This window comes from Cupressus sempervirens, chromosome 5 (genome assembly GCF_028749045.1).
Source record: "Cupressus sempervirens isolate cs-2001-9-10 chromosome 5, ASM2874904v1, whole genome shotgun sequence".
Lineage (NCBI taxonomy): Eukaryota > Viridiplantae > Streptophyta > Pinopsida > Cupressales > Cupressaceae > Cupressus > Cupressus sempervirens.
The window spans coordinates 359,458,636-359,478,364 of NC_143122.1; the positions used below are offsets into that span (position 1 = coordinate 359,458,636).

General features: G+C 29.1%; 1 pseudogene; it reads right to left on the minus strand.

Moving 5' to 3' along the window:
- Positions 1–3,670: 3,670 nt before the first annotated feature.
- LOC149556215 (taxane 13-alpha-hydroxylase-like) lies at positions 3,671–15,570 on the minus strand (annotated as a pseudogene).
- Between the last annotated feature and the right edge of the window lie 4,159 nt (positions 15,571–19,729).

Consider the following 19,729-nt stretch of genomic DNA (forward strand, 5'->3'; position numbering starts at 1 on the left):
AAAACCAAACCATCCTAGCTCTCCAATATATGTCGAGTGCTCCAGAAGCAACCAAGTCCCTTCAATGGCTGAGAAACTTGGGCAACACTGTAGCCAAGCTACACTAAGCTTCTAGTATGTACCAAGTTCCCACAAGCATCATCAACTGTCTTCAACAAATGAATGCCCCCAAGCTATGTCAAGCTCCTTCGACAATGAGCACCTCTAAGATTGCCAAGTACATTCATCGACCAATTTCTCAACCAAGAACTACCAAGAGATGACCGAGTAACCTCTACCTAGTACCTCTTCATCAACTAAGTATTAGTCCAAGCACCCTCCAAATCAACTACTAAGCCTTCTTCCATGAACTCCAAAGTAGTCACCAACCAAACCCAAGATGCTTCTACATTAGACTCCCCAAGTAGATAGAAAAGTGTGTCCAAAGAAAGATCAATAACTATCTTCATCTTCACCAAAGGCTTCCACTCCAACATGGACAAGAAAATCAACACTCAAATCATTCACTTTTGCATCCATCTATCAAACACCAGAATTTTGATCATCCAATCAACATTCTCACTCTAAGGAATAAACTAAACATAATGCTTCATCAACAAAACCTCATTCACATCAGCAACAATATGTAACCCCTCAGAAACATATGCCAAACTATCAACACTAGAAATCTCATTGCTCACAATAATGTGCTCTGCAACACATAACTCATCACCCACAGTAACGTATCAAGTTCTCTACAATTTCCGTGTTAGTATCAACTAATTGATCATGAAAACCTATCTCCATCCTAGCATTAACAAGGTTAGGAATATCCTCAATAATAGCTTCGACTTGATCTGCAGGTTTTGTATTAGGTTGCACAAATTGATCAACAAAACCAGCCTCTTCCATCTTGACCTTGTTATTCCATCTTCTCTTTCAAACAAGTCTTCTAACCTGCCAGACAACTCTCTTCTAGATTAGTAAACTCCAACTCCAATAGCATACAACTTCCTTCTTTTGTTTCTCAACTCTTTTAGAAAAAGTAACATCCACAACAATGTCCACCTAAGCTATTGTCTCATTAATACTCCTCTCCACTATATCAAAGAGATTTGTAATCATCCCAAGGTCCAATCCTCTCAAAGTAATCTTTTAAGATCTTTGCAAACTCTCTGCAACAAATTAGCAATAGATCAATCTTTCCCAACAAGATCAACCTAAATAATCTTTGTATCCATTGATCCAGTTACAAGTCCCCTACAATTGCAAGTCAGAACCATGATCTACCACCTCACAACCAAGAGATCTAGGACTTGAGAAAGAAAAATCCATCACCAAATCAAGATATTCTTGTATCAACTTCTCTCAACCCAAGGTCCTAGTCTAAATTATCTCAGGGTGAAAGCACAAATTTATTTCATCCTTTTACAATGAAAAAGTTTAACAAAAGTGCAAGTGTTCACCTTCAATGACATAAATTTTTTATTATTATTTAGAATTTGAAAATGAAGTAAACTAATGAAATTTATAGAAATGGATGAATTATAGGATTATAAGTTTTAATATTTTTTTGGAATAAGAAAATATATATATTCCTATTTTTAAAGATAATTTTTTACTTGCTGAAAAACTGTGGAAATTAGGGGTCTAGGTCCCACCACAAAAGTACATGGAAATAAACTTATTTCTCGCTGATCTTATATTATTTTATGGATAACATATGTAGCTAGAACAATCAAAAATAAAAATTGTCTTTAGACCTATATTTTTTCTTTTATAATGATTCAAATTTCAACTCACCTCAAATCGATAGTTTCCATCTCCCACCATATTTTTCAAAATAAACCTATTCCAACCAAAAGAAAAGTTATACATTCTGGAAGAGGACTCTCTCCTCTAGAACATCATATAATTTTTAAATTTTTTTGATATGATTTTATATTTCTTTCTTTCTCAAAATCAACATCTTCTCAAGTGTTAAAATACATGTTTGTAGGATTTTTAAATTGTGATATAGTATATCTAATTAAAACACTATGAACTCTATATGAGAATATTTTTTAAATTGAGATCTATAAAATGGTGTGTATATGTTATTTAAAAAGTATCATAAAAAATAGTAAGATTTATCGAAACATTAGTTTTTTAAAATAATTTTATTGCTTTAGTAGTTGGATACTAGCTAGTACAAAACATCCATTTAATAGACATTTCCAATTGGAAAAGTTTGAGACCATATATAACTTATCGAGAATAAATTTATCAAGATAATATGTTTGAACAAAATTTATTTCTACACAAAAATACTCAAATTTAGTCATTTTGATAAGTTAGCCTACAAGGTGACACAACCTTGTACTTTTACCCCTCAATTTTAGTGCTCGATCTATGCACTTAGAAACAATTGAGCTCTAATCCCACATGATGCAAAAAAAATCCAAGGGTACCCCTACTAAATGTAATCTGGATCCCTCCAAATAAGGACATAGTGGAAACACAACACAAGATACACAAACTAATACCAAATGCAACTCTTTATTCACAAACAACTATCTACATGCAATGAGCCCAGCTATAAGGCCTTCCAAGTTAGGGCCAAATACAAAAGAAATTAATAAATAGCTCTATAAGATCTCTCAAGATCCAACTCAACACTACCTAGTCTAGATCCATACTCTAGTAGAAACCTCCAAGGAAGATCTCAACTTTTGCTCACAAGCCCACCAAGAAATGTCCTTATTTCTCAAGCCTTAGCTACTAGCCCTTCTCAAAGTTTTCTCCTACACTTCATCCTCTTCACTAAGATGTATGATTATTGACTCACTCCTTCAAATGAATGAATGCCTAAAGATTGCACAAGACCCCCTACTTATACCTAACTAAGCCTCAAGTCATCCTAGCCCAATACAAATTAAAATAAAACCTTACATTAAATGTTTGCATAAGCCACAAGTCAGTTGCAACACAAATTAAATACCCATATATAAATTAAATGTCAAAAGTGAGCTCAAAAACAACTCAAGCATCATGGAGACCAAGACCAAACCAAGTGTCAAAAACCACCATCAAGCATCAACATTCCACTAAGCATAACTGAGCACCATCATTGACTGAGCCACTTAGTCAACATAACAACCCAACCAACTAAACTCTCTAGTATGTGCTGAGTCCTCTAGAAGAAATGGATACCCTTCAATGATTGAGAAACTTGGGCAACATTGCAGCCAAGCTACACTGAGCTTCCAATGTGTATCAAGTTCCCACAAACATCATCGAGTTCCTTTGATGACCAAGTGCCTCTAAGCTATGTCAAGCTCATTTGACAACCGAGCACCTCTAGGCTTACCAAGTCCATTCATCCACTGAGTTCTCAACCAATAAATGCCAAGAGATGACTAACTAACCTCTACCAAGCACCTCTTCATCAACCAAGTATCGGTCCAAGCACCCTCCAAAGAAACTACTAAGCCTTCTTCCATGAACTCCAAAGTAGCCACCAATAAAATCCCAGATGCTCCTACATCAAAATTAAATCTACAAATTATAGGAATTTGACAAATAACACACACACACATGTACATACGTACATATGTATGTATGTATGTGTTATATATATATATATATATATATATATGTTCATATTTAATTTTATTTTCAAGAGAACTTTTGAATGAAAATATTATACCTACTATCCTTTGGGAATCATCTAACCTTGATATTCAACATCTTCAATTATTTTTCTAAAACTACCAAATATAGGAGTGAACAAATGCAATTTTTCTTGATCCACCTTCCACAAATACTTAATTTTTCATAGATCTTCCCATGTAAGAGGTTCATTTGGCTCCTTCCCTTCTCAAATAGCAATTTTCTCTAAATAATAACATTTAAATTTTACAATTAGAAGAAAGTATATATTATCTATATAATTGAAATTATGCACTTATATTCATTTAAAAGTCAAAGGGGTTTATATTAACTATGTAAAATGTTGGGTTTTATTGTAGATATTCAAAATTTATAAATTGTGATTCTTAGTCTTCTATAGCTAGCTACAAATGTGAAGGTGATTTCTAAATTAAAGTTGATTTCTAAGTAGTGAGTTTTAATATTCCCTAAGTAACTTATAGTGTCCTTGCTCAATAACAACTTGTATTGTTCTTAGGCTAATGCTCCAATAAGCAAGATATTTGTAATTGACTTTTCATCAATATTTTGGATCATACTTTGTTGTCCATTATCAAGATGGATGAGCTAGAAAATAGAAAATCATATGATATAAATGTTGATAAAAATTCCATATTTCTAATTATTTTTAATTTTTTAAGTCCCTCATCCTAACAAAATATTACATAATATGATCCAAAATATTGATTAAAACTTTTGAAATACAATAAACCATTGATGGAATAAATCATTGAATACAATCAACAAGTACAATAAATCTAAATAATATGTAGATAAGAGAATACCTTCCAAGATACTCTAGTAGATATGTGGGTTCAAGAAAAACCCACTCACAAGATGAGTTATAATATTATAAGTCTTATCATGACTAGATATCATGACAACTATGACAATATCTAAGATCTCATCCTCAAGTGAGGGGTTCACCATTTTCATGTCTCATGGCGATCAAACATGACATCAAGTCTTGGTCATAGGAAACCTTTTCATGCTCTATATCCCTTGTCCTACCTTCCAAAAGTAATTGTAACCTCTTTCTCACTCTACAATGGGCCTTGAATGCCTTCCTAAAGGCAGTTCCTGGCAAATCGACAACAATGGATCAAATTCCCTTAACAACAAGATTTAACTCATTGGAAAAACTTTGCTTTCTTCTTTTTTCTTCAAACTGAAAAACAAATCACAAGCAAGTTGAGAAGTAAGTTTATTCATCAATGGAGTCACTTTAATACTATCCTTTCCCTCCCAACAATCAATAAAATGGTGCAAAACAACAGCCTCCATTTTTCCCACAAATATTTGCAATGCCTTAGGCTTCATGAACTGCATAATGGCTCCTCTTATCCTCTTGTTCTCTTCACCAAAAAATTCACCAATCTCTCTTTCACCAAAAATCCTTGCTATTTTTTTGGCTACTTATTTATTATGTTATTCCCAATATTCTGGAATATAAAGTGGTTTCTTGCCTAACTAGTGAGGATCATTATTGGACACTGCATTAGAGATGTTTTGTAAACAAGCTCATATTTGGTAACCCTCTTCTTCACCCATTCTTGTTTCACCTATTGCAAGCCAGCCTAGACTTCCTGGAGGAAGGTTTTTGGATGATCTCTCATTCTTGGCTATGATCAACAAAAATAAGAGTGAAGCAAAAGTAGAGGATAATATGAGAAAATCCTAAGAACCCTAAGGACTATTTTCATTTTCTTTTCTCTATCAATAGAGTTCTAGGTATTTTGAAATGTTCTTCTCTCTCCTAGATCTTTTGGAACTCCCATTGTCAAAGTCAAGGTAGATTATTAAACATAACCCAATGACAATTCAAGCATAAAGAATAGTTAAGATTCCCTCCATTTCTAGTGCAATTGACTGTCATGTCCCTATTTTAAGATAGAATTTTAATAATAAAATTAGATAGTACAATATTATTAAATAAATAATGATAATAAAAATATATTAAAATTGGGAAATAATAATTATTTAATCTGTATTATTAATGAAGTAATATTTAGTACATGATATTTTGAATAATTAAAAAATAATAAAAGTTCAATGAGAAAATAAAGAAATTAAGTTAAATACAAGAGACAATATTGTAGAAAGTATGTTAACTTTCTAAATAGAATTTAATAATAAATAATAATACACATATAAGTAAGTAAATAAATAATATAGCATAAGGCAAGAGCCTACAACACAACGATAACTTGTAAGCCTCTCATGTGGGAGGTCTTGGGTTCGAATTCCCTTAACACATAAAAATAATTAATTACAACAAATAATAATAATTAATCTAGGCTTCAGTTGTTTACTAATCAAAATAAATAATAATAATAATATAACATAGAATAATATAAATTAAGTAAATCTAATGAAAAGTTAAGAGATGTTTAACAAATAGACATGATTCCTTAAAATTAAGATATAAAAAGGAGGAGAGTTTATTTTAGAGAGGGGGGAAATGAAGAGGAGAAGAGAGGAGTTCAAAAAGGAAAAATCAAAGAGGAAAGTAATATGAAGAAAATAAGGAAGTGACTTTTTGAAAATGTGTCAATGATATTGAAAGGACGTGAACCTCTAAAAGGGTCATACTTATGAATAGTTGTGACTCTTCAAAAATATTATATAAAGTAGTGGGACTTTTCAAAAGGATTTTAGTTATGAAGTGTCATGACTTTTCGAAAGGATTATAATTATGAAGTGTTGTGACTTTTCAAAGAATTTGTATTATGAGAGGTTGTGACTCTTGGAAAAGAAGAAACAAAAAAGTATAATTTTGTCCATTCCTTATAATTAGAAAATGATGAATGTTGGAAAGTAAATATAGAGTTGAGATAATCTAGAAGGAATAATTCATTGAAGGGCTGACTAAGGATAGTGCCACATAGACCAAGAAAAGAATAAGGTAAGAAAGGTATGTTAAAGGATTCTATTTATTTAATTATATTTATGAATTTATTTATATTAATGAATCATACTTGTGGATAATGTTGTGTTAACCTATGAGGTTAATACCATGGATACTAATGAAACTTGAAGCATGGATCATGCGAGATATTTAAGATCTCCATTGTTCATCATGGCCGAGAGTCGATATGGAAGTATGGAGCATGTGAGATATTTAAGATCTCCATTGTCCACCATGGCCGAGAATCAACATACTAGAATATTTTGATGTTGTCAAACATATGCATATGTTGTTGGCCTTGGATAGAGGATGCTTGTCCAAGAAGAATCTTAAGGGGTGTGTTCCAAAGATAACAACAAGGTAGATCTAGAGACATCCTTAAGATTGGGATTAACTTGGTAGAATAATATAGTTGATTTTATTATTATTGTGATTCTAACATTTATTTTACAAGTATTACTTGTCCCTAACTAACCCTATTAGTGGGGACATTATAATGGTTAGTTATTAGTGGGGACATTACAGTAGTTAGTTAGGGACAAGTAATACCTGCAAAATAAATGTTAGAATCACAATAATAATAAAACCAACTATATTATTCTACACTGTAAGTTAACCTCAATCTTAAGGACATCTCCAAATTAGACTTCTTACCTCATAGCTACCTCACTGTCATCATGGGAGCACACCCCTTAAGATTCTTCTTAGATGGGCATTATCTATCAAAGGCCAATAACATATGCATATGTTTGACAACATTAGAATATTCTAGTACATTGATTATCGATCATGGCCGACAATCGAGATCTTAAATATCTCACATGCTCCACACTTCCATATCGACTCTTAGTCATGGCGAACAATGGAGATCTTAAATATCTCACATGCTTCATGCTTTGAGTTTCATTAGTATTCATGGTATTAACTTCATTAGTTAACACAATATTATCCACAAGTATTATTCATTAATATAAATAAATTCATAAATATAATTAAACAAATAGAATCCATAAACATACCTTTCTTAGCTTCTTCTTTTATTGGTCTATGTGGCTCTACCCTTAGTTGGCCATTTAATGAATTATTCCTTCTAGATTATCTCAACTCTATATTTACTTTCCAAAACTCATCATTTTCTAATTATAAGGAATGGAAAAAATTATACTTTTTTTGTTTCTTCTTTTCTAGGAGTCACAACTTTTCATAATACAAATTCTTTGAAAAGTCATAACACTTCATAATTATAATCCTTTCAAAAAGTCATGACACTTCATAACTAAAATCCTTTGGAAAAGTCCCACTACTTTATAATCACAATATTTTTGAAGAGTCACAACTATTTATAATTATAACCCTTTCAAAGGTTCATATCCTTTCAATATCATTAACACCTTTTCAAAAAGTCCCTTCCTTATTTTTTTCATATTACTTTTCTCTTCCATTTTTCCTTTTTGAACTCCTCTCTTCTCCTCTTCTTTTTTCCCCTCTCTAAAATAAACTTTCCTCCCTTTTGTATCTTAATTTTAAGTAGTCATGTCTATTTGTTAAACATCTCTGAACTTTTCATTAGATTTAGTTAATTTATATTATTCTATGTTATATTATTTATTTACTTACTTATTTGTGTTTATTATTATTTATTATTAAATTATATTTAGAAATCTAACATACTTTCTATAATATTATCTCTTGTATTTTATTTTATTTCTTTATTTACTCATTGAAATTTTATTATTTTTTAATTATTTAAAATATCATACTAAATATTACTTTATTAATAATATAGATTAAATTATTATTATTTCCTAGTTTTATATTTTAGTATTAGTTTAAATATAACTTTATTATCATTATTTATTTAATAACATTGTATTATCTAATTATTATTAAAATTCTATCTTAAAATAGGGATATGACATTAACCAAGTAGGAGAGATTGAAATATTCATATCTAACATAAGCAAATAAATTCAAGATTGATTTATGAAAATCATTAGATGGTATGCAGGGAAAATATGTTAAATAGCTTTCAATGTATGTAAGCTTTCAGTATAAATGTTAGGTCTTCATGGAAAATCATCAAACATGGTAGAAACTATTGTTCATAGAAAGGGACGTGACTATCATCCATGCAAAATACATTATTGATCCAATTTCATAAAATTGAAAACACAATGAATATTTTTGAAATTTTCAACATTTTTTCTACATGATCTTCATATTTTGTGATCGAAAACAACAACAAAATTGAGAAAAAATCACTTTGTTTTCACAAATCTGAAAAAAAAACAAAACAAAAAAATATGTTTGACTTTTTTTTTTGGTTCTTAGATGCATTTTGTTTGGAGATCAACCAACTCTCATAGAAAGCTTGCTAGGGTGGAATGACTCAAATCTATCTTGATCTGATGCCTATGGAATAATATTTGCAGGTCATCACTAATGTACAGTTAATTATTAATAAGTGATTTATCTTTATCAATTGTATTTGTTTTAGTTATATATTTTTATTTCTAAAATTGATTACTCTTGACAATAAAAATAAGCTTTGAATTTCAGTTTGGAGATGCAAAATTTGAATTGCAAGCTTTATATATTCTCAAGTTCAATTTTTTTTTTTTGAATGTTACATGAATATAAATCAAATAATGAATGAAAAATGGAGAAATCAATCTTTTAACATATTTAATTTAAATATGTTAAATCTTCAACAAAGTGTGGAATGTTATGTATAATTGAGTGATCAATAAATTAAAATAATTTAAGATTGTTATCTTCATTATATTGAATTATAAATATTTAAAATATCTAATTTATATTTTTCTTATTATTTTAAGATATGCTAATTTATATCTATTAAAAATATTTGAAAATTTAATTTTTAAACTTTATTCAACTTGTCAATGAGGATAGGATTTGACTTTAAGCTTCCATGGAATAAAGCATTCTCTTATATTTAGAAATTGAATTTTTTTTTAATGCTCTTTTAAATCTACTTTTATGCTTTTCTTTTTAGTATTTTGTTTTATAATAATACTAGTATTCTATTGTATTTGTGGTGGGCTAATACTATTGCAACCAATCATTTCTAGTCAACGAGTGATTAATATTTATTTTTTAACTTTTTTTTGGTAACATATACAGGTAAAAAAATTAATTTCTAATATTAATAAAATTACTTTTAAGTCAATTTGAAATTTGATTTGGGCATGGATCTCCAAGAAGCTCTACCCCTATTGTGAGACTATATTTGTGCCAATCTATAAAAATATGAAATAGATAAATTATATTTAACAGTTTTTCAATTTAAATAAAATAAAATAAACTATTAATACACTAAAATATAAAAAAAGCTATAGTAAGATTAAATTTATAGTGTAAATTAGAAATTATTTTTATATACTATGTTTTAGAGTAGAAGTTAGTTGAAATATTTTTTTGGGTCAAAATTGAGTAGATAATGTAAACAAGGTCAAGATTGGTTATGGAGTGTTTATCCAACTCTCAAGAAGATTGCCAACAATTTTGTCTAGAGAGAAAATGAGCTATAACTTTGAAATTTTGTATTACTTACATCTTCACTATTAACTCGCGATCAAGTTCCTATTTATGAACCACCATATTGTTTATTGCTTATTTTTGTAGTAATATTTGTTTGAATATTTCCCAAACAATGTTTTACTATTTTGTATGCTTTATAGGATCACTTGTTTTACATTTCTTTATCAAATTATTTGAGAACAAGTCTATAAGTGCCTAAAAATGATACATGCATGACACCTTAATAATTATCCATTAATCTAACTTACAAGCTTACCTCACGTGACATTAATATAAGCTACGAATTCAGCATAAGTTTGATAAAAATATATTAATAACCAAATTTTATGATCTCCCAAGTTATGTAATAGTCAACCAAAAGTCATTGCAAAAACTTTGTAGCCTCTTTCTAAGAATTTTTTTCTGACTTTTAACCAAAATACTTGTGTTTTGTCTTTTAATCATTGGCTAACCCCAATGAACATCCAATCATCCATAGCAAACTAGATTCTTTCCTATTATATGAGTTATTTCCAAAAGAAGGTACATGAGTTTTGTTTATCTCTAGCACATGTACATCCAATCAGCTATCATTTTTCTTTCATTTTCTAGTTCAATAGATTCTTTTCACATTTTGTGGATATTATTGATCACCTAATTGTAGTTAAAGATTTCCTTAAATTAGTTATAAATAGTAGCTTACATAAATTAATTGAGGATGATTGTTATGTTTTAGGAAACCAAATAGTGTCTTATGGTTTATAATAATCACTAATGAAAAAAAAAGGTTTGGTATGGAAAAATGTTCTTAAGGTTACAATATTGTTGTCAATATTTAACTATGTAGTTTTTTAGTCAAACTCATTGACCCATGTTTCATGAGTAGTGATTCACACAAACTCATCATTCATGAGAATAAATGAAACACTTAGCACTCATGGATCTAAATTATGCTCATGTAGGTGAAGCACCAGGACATACATGGAGGTTACCCATCCCAGTACTACTCCAGCTTGAGCAAACTTAACTACAAAGTTTCCTCCACTGTTAAACCCACTTTTCTTGCAACATCATTTGTAAAACCTTCACCAATTCTTGTACCTCATGAACCCTTCATTAGAAAGACTCTTAAGCTTGTCAATTGATAAGTAGGAGATATTTTCCACAACATGTCAAATTTTGATATTGCTATCAAGATTTAACTATGTAGTTTTTGAGTCAAAATCATTGACCCATGGTTCATGAATAGTGATTCACATGAACCCATCTCTCATGAGAATAAGTGGAACACTTAGTACTCATTGGATCTAGATGATGCTCAAAAAGGTGAAGAACTGAACTTGTGATATTGCTATCAAGATTTAACTATGTAGTTTTTGTCAAAATCAAATTATCGTTAAACCCACTTTGCTTGCAGCCCCATTTGCAAAATCTTCACCAAGTGTTGTGCCTTATTACTCATTCATTAGAAAGCCACTTAATTTCATTAATTGATAAGTAGGAGACATTCTCCACATCATGTCAAGTTATGATATTTCTATCAAGATTTAGTTACATAGTTTTTGAGTTGGACTCATTGACCCCTTTTTCATGAGTAGACATTCACACAAACCATTTTACCATGAGAATAAATAGAATAGTTAGCACTTGTTGGATCTAAATGATGTTTACAAAAGTGAAGCATCAAGATTTCTTGGGAGGTTACCCATCCTAGTACTACTCCATCTTGAGAGATGAGTTTGTGGTGATCCACTAAATGCTAAGTTTTCCATTTATTCTCATCAAAGATGGATTCATGTGAATCACTACTCATTAAAAATAGGTCAATTAGTTTGATTCAAAAACTACATAATTAAATATTGATAGCAATATCACAATTTGACATGATGTAGAAAATATGATCCCCTAAATATTGAAGTTCTTAATCACGTCATTGTGTATCTTTTATAATATATTTACTAAATCTATAAGTTTCATAATTTTATTGATGATTTTTTAAATAAAATTTAGTTTTCGACAATTCTATTTCAATTCTTTACACTTGAGATTAGTAATTAATGCTTATAATGCTTCAAAATAACCCACCAAAAATATAAAATTCAAAGAGCTACAACATCTCATATTAGTGAATACATCTTTGTTGGAAAGATTTTTATTCAATATTCAAGAACACAAACATAGAATCTCTTAAAGTTGCATAATTTTTTTCATTAATTTTCTTTATTATTTTGAGGTTCATAGTAAAATTCCAATTAGAAAACAATTTAACTGATACTATATAATCTTTCCTTTGAACTAAATTTTTTTTTTAAATTATAGATATTTAAATTTTTTATTTTTTAAAATAGACTTTTTAATTTAAGTTCATGTTTTCAGTTTTTAATTTAGTTAAATAAAATTATTATAATTTTTTTTTTAAAAAGAAAATAGAAAAATGTGTGTTCAACAATATTTGACGATATTTAGTTTTTTTAAAATTAATATCTTCATACACATTCAACAATACTTGTTTCAATTAATACATTATACTTCTATTTTAGAAATATTTAGTTTCCTAAGAAACAATATGAACTAGTTTTATAAAGTGGTAGGTAGTGGCTAGTGTCATAGTTTTCAACAATAATTGTTTCAATTAATACATTATACTTCTATTTTAGAAATATTTAGTTTCCTAAGAAACAATATGAACTAGTTTTATAAAGTGGTAGGTAGTGGCTAGTGTCATAGTTTCCCTAATAATTGTTAGAATCAAAAATAGTTTTTACAATTTAATTATGATTGTAACTTAGATTACATTGTAAATTAACATTATATGTATTGTAATTAATTTAATTTTTTTTTTTAATTATATAAATAAAATATACAATATTTAACATAAATTATTAGATTGTTCAAATATTTTCACAAAAGATTTATTGATAGAAATTATTTTATTGTTAGAAATGTTTATTTTTTTAAAATAAAAAATTATTTTATTTAAATCTTAAATAATAATAATATTCAAACAATTTAAGATAAAAGCCTGCAATACAAGTAAATTATAAGTCTCTTATTATTCACAAAATATTCTTCAACATCTAATTGTTTCTCAAGAAAAATGATGCATGCACTATTTCAATACATTGAATATATGTATATATATGTGTATATAATATGTATGTATATGTGTGTGTGTGTGTGTGTGTGTGTGTGTGTGTGTATTATATATATATATATATATATATATATATATATATATGTATATATATATATGTATATATATATATGTATATATATATATGTATATATATATGTATATATATATATGTATATATATATATGTATATGTATATATATGTATGTATATATATGTATGTATATACATATATACATACATACATATACATATATATACATACATACATACATACATACATGTATGTATGTATGTATGTATGTATGTATGTATGTATATATATATATATATGTATGTATGTATGTATATATATATATGTATATATATGCATATATATACATATATGTATATATGCATATGTATGTATATATTATGTATATATACATATGTATATATATATGCATATATACATACATACATACATATGTATATATGTATGTATACATATATACATATGTATGTATACATATATACATATATATACATATATACATGTGTGTGTGTGTGTGTGGAATTTTCTACATTAAAATGATATTATTTGTACAATAGAAAATTTATGTGGCTTACTGGAACAAGGGAAGGCTCACACATTACCTTCATTGACTACTTCCATTTGGTTACTAAATGATACAAAAATATCATTGTCTCTATCTTTGCAAAATCATAAGCAGGACAAATTCTAGGACCTCCTCCAAATGATGTAAATGCATAACATGAAACTTGAGTGTTGAAATAAGATGGATCAAATTTATGAGGTTCCTTGAAAATTTTGTCATCCCAATGTGTAGAGCTAGTCTCCCAAAACAACTGCTCAATAAAAACTACATATATAAATCAGATCTACAAATTGTACCACTATGCCAAATAACATATATAAATTATAACACTTTACAGACCCTATTGCTTATATTTTACTCATATTAATTTATTTTCAGGATAACTCTCGAATGATAATGATAATAGCATACCCGCCAGCCTTTGGGAATCACATAACCTTGATATTCAACATCTTCAATCGTTCTTCTGAAACTACCAAATATTTGAGGGAACAAACATAATGTTTCTTGAGCCACCTTCCAGGAATACTTCATTTTCCGTAGATCTTGCCATGTAAGAGGTTCATTTGGCTCCTTCCCTTCTAAGATCACAATTTGCTCTGAACAACAACATGAAAATTTTACAATTAAAAGAAACTATAAAATATTTATATAATTGAAATCATGAACTTATAATATATCCATTTGAATGTGTTAGGGGTTGATATCAATTATAAAGAAAATAGCTTCGAGGATGCTCTGGTAGATATGTGGGTTCAAGGACAACCCTCTCACAAGATGAGTTAGAAGATTATATGTCGTATCATGACCAGCTATCATGACAACTATAACAATATCTAAGATCTCATCCTCAGTGAGGGGTTCGCCATTTTCATCTCTCATGGTGATCAAGCAAGACATCAAGTCTTGTTCAGGAGAAACCTTTCCATGCTCTATATCTCTTCTCCTATCCTCCAAAAGAAAAGATAACCTCTTGCTCACTCTACAACGGGCTTGGAAAGCTTTCCTAAAGGCAGTTCCTGGAAAATCCATGGGAATAGACCAAATTCCCTTAACAGCAGTATTGAACTCATTGCCCAAACTTTCCCTCTCTTCCTTGTCCTTAAACTGAAAAACAGATCACAAGCAACTTGGAAAGTAAGCTGCTTCATTAATGGAGCCACTGTAATACTCTCCTTCCCTTCCCAACAATCAACAAAATGCTGCACAACAACAGATTCCATTCTGCCCACAAATCTCTGCAACCCCTCAGGCTTCACGAACTTCATGATTGCTCCTCTTATCCTCTTGTGATCTTCACCAGAAAGTTCACCAATGCCTCTCTCACCATAAATCCTTGTTATATTCTTGGGCTGCGTATTCATTATACTTCTCCCATCATTGTGGAATAGAAATCGGTTGCCCGCCTGACCAGTGAGGATCACTGTTGGGCACCCCATTAGAGATGTTTTGAAAACAGGCCCATATCTGGTAACCCTTTCTTTTATCCATTCTTTAGATTTGTGGGATCTGTAAGCTTTCAGAAACTGAATTGTTTCACCTATCACAGGCCACCACAGACTTCCTGGAGGTAGGTTTTTGGATGACCTCCAATTCTTGGCTATGATGAGCAAAAACATGATTGAAGCAAAAATACAGGATAATATGAGAAACAAAGTACTTGAGGGTTTTTGAAGATCAATCAGAGCTTTACTTATTGTCTCCTCAAAACTGAATTTCATGGCAGAGCGGGAATGTTTTGTACTCACTAATGAGCGGTGTGGGAATGAAATGAATTGAACTCTCAAGCTGTTCTTACAGATTGCACAAGCTGGCTTGGAATTCGAACAGTCATCTTGACACTGACATAATCCTAAGAACCCTAAGGACTATTTCAGTTGCTTTTATCTATAAACAGAGAATTGGGTGCATCGAAATGCTCTAATCTCTCTTAATATAGCCCAGCCATCTATAGATCTTCTGGAACACCCATTGTCAAATTCAAAGTAGATTATTAAAAATAATCCAAAGACAATTCACTAAGCACATGACGACAGATTTAGTTTCCTCCACTTCTAGATGAATTGAATTGGATAAGATTGAAAATCTCTCATGTGTCTATCGTAAACTACTAATTTCAAGATTGGATGATGAAAATTCTTAAGGGTGTGCAGGAAAAGATTGGCTTTTAATACGGCCTCTTTCCTTTTCCACTATAATATGATATGATTTCTTCGTGGAAAAATGGTGAAGGTGGCAAAGGTTAGTGCTCACAAAAAGCTTGGTCTCATGGACCGACTCGATCTTCCTTGACTACCATATTTAAATCAGATAGTGAGCCAAGTCTGAGGAAATCATAGTTTAATTGTGTTGAAGGGACTTCTATGGTTATAATAGTACCATGTTGTGATTGTGTTGTCAATATAGAAAATAGTTGATTCTTGAATGTGTGGAGTATTTCTTGTGATTGTGTCGTCATTAAGATAAAGCAGTTATTGTTGAACTATTTGACATTTAAGGAATTTTTTATTGTGGGGGGGGTTTTAAAGTTGTAGAGGAGATAGTTCGAATGGATTGTGATTATTTCATTGTCATCTTGACACTCACAGAACCGTAAGGACTATTTTCATTGGGTTTCCTCTATCAACAGAGTGCTGGGTATTTTGAGTGCTCTGCAGAACCCATTATCAAAGTAAACGTAGATTATTAAACACAACCTATTAACAATTCACTAACCATTTGGCAACGGGAATACAAGTGGAATAGGCACATGTATATTCTTAAAAAATTTATTCGCTGTTTAGATGCACCAAATTGGAATTGGAATAGGAATAAGATTGGAATACATATTCCAATTTTGGTCCAAAAGTGAAGATTTACTAATCCACTTAAATAAGTGGAATAGGAATACGTATTCCTATTCCAAATTTTTTTATTTTAAAAAACATAAATTTTTGAGTCCGTGAATTCTGCATCAAATTATGGGTGAACCAAACAAGAATAAGATTACGTAACCCCATTTTCTATTCGAGAATAAGTATTCCTATTCCTATTTTTATATTCCAGCAATCAAACAGACGCTAATAAGCACAAAGGACAGATTAAGATTCCCCCATTTCTAATATAATTGACCAGACACGAGAGATGGAGATTTTCCAATCTGCCGTAAGAAAATAAATTCAGTCATGAAAATAATAAGATGGTATGCAGGAAAATATGCTCAATAGCTTTCAACAATTGTAAGCTTTCAATATAAAGGTCAGTTCTTCGTGGAAGGTGGCAGACAAAGAATTAGAAAGCTTGGTCAGTGGAACGACTAAATCTTTCTTGAACTCATCGCTGCCGCATAATATATTCTAGTCATCATTAGTGTATATTGTTAATTGGTGATTGTTTAATTGTTAATTAAAATATAAGTTATGTGTTTTTTATGGTCTACAATACTAGCTATAGTTTTTGGTTGGCAGTGATATGCGACTATCTCATATTTCTTGGGGGAGGTGTCAGAATGCACTACAAATGAGGCCTACATACCTTATCTTGAATATAGAATGCTATGTTCTCATTGTATTGTCAATCAGAAATAAAATAATTTTAGATTGGAATATTGAATATTTTTTAATAGATGTATTGTCAATCAGAAATAAAATAATTTTAGATTGGAATATTGAATATTTTTTAATAGATTTAAAACTTCTATATCAGTTGTATTTTTTTTTGTTATATAATTGTAGTTTTAAAATTGATTTCTCGTAACAATATATTTTTTAAAAAAAAATTAGACTGGATGCCAGAGAATTTGGGTTAGGTGTTCTATATTCATAGGTTAAATTGTTCATTTAATATGTTACATAAATCTAAGACAAATAGTGATTAACAAATGAAGAATTCTATCTCTTAAAATATATAATTTAAGTATGTTAAATCTTCAATATATTGTACAATGTTATGTGTCATTGGAGAATTAATACATAAAATAATTTAAGATTGATATTTTCAAAATAAATTGATGCATTTAAAATATCTAAATTAATTTTATTTGTTCTATTGTTTTATGATATGATAAATTAATTTCAAAAATTTATTCAACTTGACAATGAGGATAGGATTTGTCTTTAAACTTAGATGGCCTAAAATTTGTTGCATTTTCTTATATTTATCTAAATGGTACATAGCTTACATATGTAATAGTAATTTAATATTTTATTAAATATAAAAGTCCCAAACAATTATCTTATTTTTATGGAAAAAGATATTATTTTAATTTTTAAATTATATGATGTTTAAGAGTAGTTCTTATATACCATGTTTTAAAATAGAAGATAGTTGAAACATATTATTAGATCAAAACAGAATAGAATAGATATTGTGAACAAGTTCATAAGATTGCCAATAATTCTAATACGAGACAAACTATCACCAATGAGTTTTGACTTTGAAGTATTTTTTTGTTAATTGTCTTCACTATTAACTAATGGTCAAGTTTCTATTTATGAACTACTATATTGTTTATTTCTTTTTCTTTTTTGTTAATAGTAATTTTTTTTTTTGAATGTTTTCCAAACTAATGGTTTGCTACTTGTTATGATTTATAGGATCACTTATTTTCTTTTAAAAATTTTATCAACTTCCTTGAGGACAAGTGTATAAGAGCCTAAGAATGTGGCATGCACGACACTTTAATAACTATCCAAAAATCTAACTTACCAACTTACTTCAAATGAACTTAATATAAGAAATGATTCAGCTTTATGTGTGACAAAGATACATTGATCATCTTTTACAATCTCTCAATTTATCTAATATTCAACCAAAAGTCAATGCAAAATTTTTATAATACTTGTGTTTTATCTCTTAATGAACTAGAATCTTCGCTAGTAAATGAGTTATTTCCATTTTTTTTTTTACCTCGAGCACATTAGCACCCAATCATGTGTTAGAGTGGTAGCCATGATTTCTCTCATTGACCAGTTCAATAAATATTGATCATATTAATTGTAATTGAAGGTTTGCTTCAATTAGTTATAAAGCGAAGCTTACATAAATAGATGATTATTTTATTTCAAGAAACAAAATAGTTTCCACTCCTTTTTCAAACTGAATACTAAATTGGCTAATGCTTTACAATAATTAGTAATGAAGGAAAAAAGGGTTTGGTAGGGAAACATGTTATTAAGGTTCTAAATCATTTCATTGGTGCATCTTTAATAATATATTTATTGAATCTATATTTTCAATAGTTTAATTATTATTATTTTACAATAGAATTTGTTTTTCAATAATTTCTATCATTTCTTGATATTTGGGTTGGGTATTTAATGTTATAGTGCTCCAAAATAACACATGAGAAATATAGAATTCAAAGAGCTTCAAAATCTCATATTACTAAATGTTATAGAGAAAAGAGTTCATAGTTTTTAAATTGTATGATTATTTTCATTAATCTTCTCTATTGTTTTTTTAATAATAAAATTATTTTCATTTGTTTGATAATTAGAAAATATCTAATTTAACAGATAATATATAAATTTTATTTTAGTCGATTAATTAATTTTTATAGAGATTTAAATGATTATATTTTAAATTTTGATTTTATAAAATAGTATGTTTAATTTATTTTCATGTTTTAATTTTATAATTTAGTTAAATGAATTCATTTTAAGTTTTAACCTTTTTAAAGAAAATAGTAAAATATGCATTCAACAACATAGTTTCAATTAAATGTAACAAATTTTTACTTATCTCCTATTTTATAATGATATTCCCTTAGGTTCTAATATATGAAATTATATTGTCAAGAATTGGGGTCCTGAGATAGGGTCTCAAGTGGATTGTGAATATGCGAAACAAAATCAAATTTTGGTTGGATAACTTGCTTGGAGGAAAACCTTTTTCCATGAG